Source organism: Myotis davidii, unplaced genomic scaffold (assembly GCF_000327345.1).
Source record: "Myotis davidii unplaced genomic scaffold, ASM32734v1 scaffold5173, whole genome shotgun sequence".
Lineage (NCBI taxonomy): Eukaryota > Metazoa > Chordata > Mammalia > Chiroptera > Vespertilionidae > Myotis > Myotis davidii.
The window spans coordinates 10,655-12,405 of NW_006284109.1; positions in this window are offsets into that span (position 1 = coordinate 10,655).

Here is a 1,751-nt window from a genome sequence, read left to right on the forward strand (position 1 = left end):
CGTGGTGAAGGTAAGCCTGTCCGGGTAAGCTGCCAATACGAAGGACAGCGATATAAGGTAGGTTTAAGAAATGAGAGCAATGACGACAGTAAATACTATAAAGTATCCAGGTCAGGATGGCCAGTAACTAGGAAGAACCTGGCCTGCAGAACTCAAGTGGAGGAGCTGGGAAAGACAGACACTGGCATTAGCTGCAGCACATTATTTCAGCAACATATTAGGTTATTAAAAATTGACTTAGAATGGTAAAACATTTCTCTTAAAGAAAGTTAAATTCAAAAATTGTGCACACCATATGTAAAAAATATATAGGCAGAGAAAAATCATAGACTTGAAAGAGATTCACCAAAATACAGATTGTGGGAGTATGATTGACTTTTATTCCTTTACTAGAGGCCTGGTGCACAAAAATTTGTGCACTTGGGGGGGGGTCCTTCAGCCCAGCCTATGTCCTCTTGCAGTCTGGGACCCCTTGGAGAATGACCACCTGCTGGCTTTAGCCCGCTCCCCTGGAGATTGGCCTAAAATGGAGTCGGACATCCCTTTGGCAGCCCAGGAGCTCTCAGGGGATGTCCACTTACCAGCAGGGAGCAGGTCTAGCTGCAGTTGGACATCCTTAGCACTGCTGAGGAGGCAGGAGAGGATCCAACCACCACCACTGTTCTGGCAGCCATGAGCCTGGCTTGTGGCTGAGCAAAGCTCCCCCTGTTCCTACATTGGGCATCTGCCCCCTGGTGGTCAGTGTGTGTCACAGTGACCAGTCATTCCCAGTTGTTCTGCTGTCAGGGTCAGTTTGCATATTACCCTTTTATTATATAGGATAGAGGCCTGGTGCATGGGTGGGGGCCAGCTGGTTTGCCCTGAAGGGTTTCCTGGATCAGGGTGGGGGTCCCGCTGGGGTGCCTGGACAGCCTGGGTTGGGAGCAGATGGTTGTTTTCAGGCTGGCTATAGCCCCTTCGGGGCCAGCTTTAGCTCTGAGGCTCCAGCTCTTAGGCCTCTGCTCCTGAAAGCAGGTATCTGGTTTGTTTCAGTTCTATAATCAAAACTCTGTATCAACTCCAGCTCCTTGCAAACTGGACAAGCCCTCCAGTGGGACCCTTAACCCATTAGGGTGTGGCCAGCCGAGGTGAGAGGCTGATGACTTTTTGCAGGCTGGCCACAGTCCCTTCAGGGTAGGGGTCCCTGCTGGGGTGCCTGGCCAGCCTGGGTGAGGGGCAGATGGCTGTTTTCAGGCAGGCTTTAGCCACTCACGGGGCAGTCACCCCTGGGGTACCTGGCCAGCCTGGGTCAGGGGCTTGTGGCTGTTTGCAGTCTGGCCAAGGCCACCAGCAGGGACCCTCACCCATAAGGGTGTGGCCAGCCTGGGTGAGGGGCTAATGGCTAACAGCCCCAGCCACCCAAGCTCCCAGTGGAGGCTGGCTGGAAGCAGGTGTCTGGGACTTACTTAGCTTCTATAATTGAAACTTTGTTGCCTTTTGCAGAGGCCACTGCCAGCCAGGGGGTTTGCGGGAGGTGGGCGGAAAGTGGTGGAGACCAGGTGTAAGCTGACATGGTCTTTGCACCAGTTTTCCCAGACTTGTTTGGATGGCGGTTACCAGTAAAATGAGAGCAACCTTTGTAGAATGAGAACAGCCTTTCATGGCTTACCAAGAAGTCTGTAACTATTTACTGAGATTTGCTGCCCTTCTGCTCTGTCTCTCCCTTAGAGATTAAGAGGAACAAAGAATACATTCCTCTTGACAGACCTCCT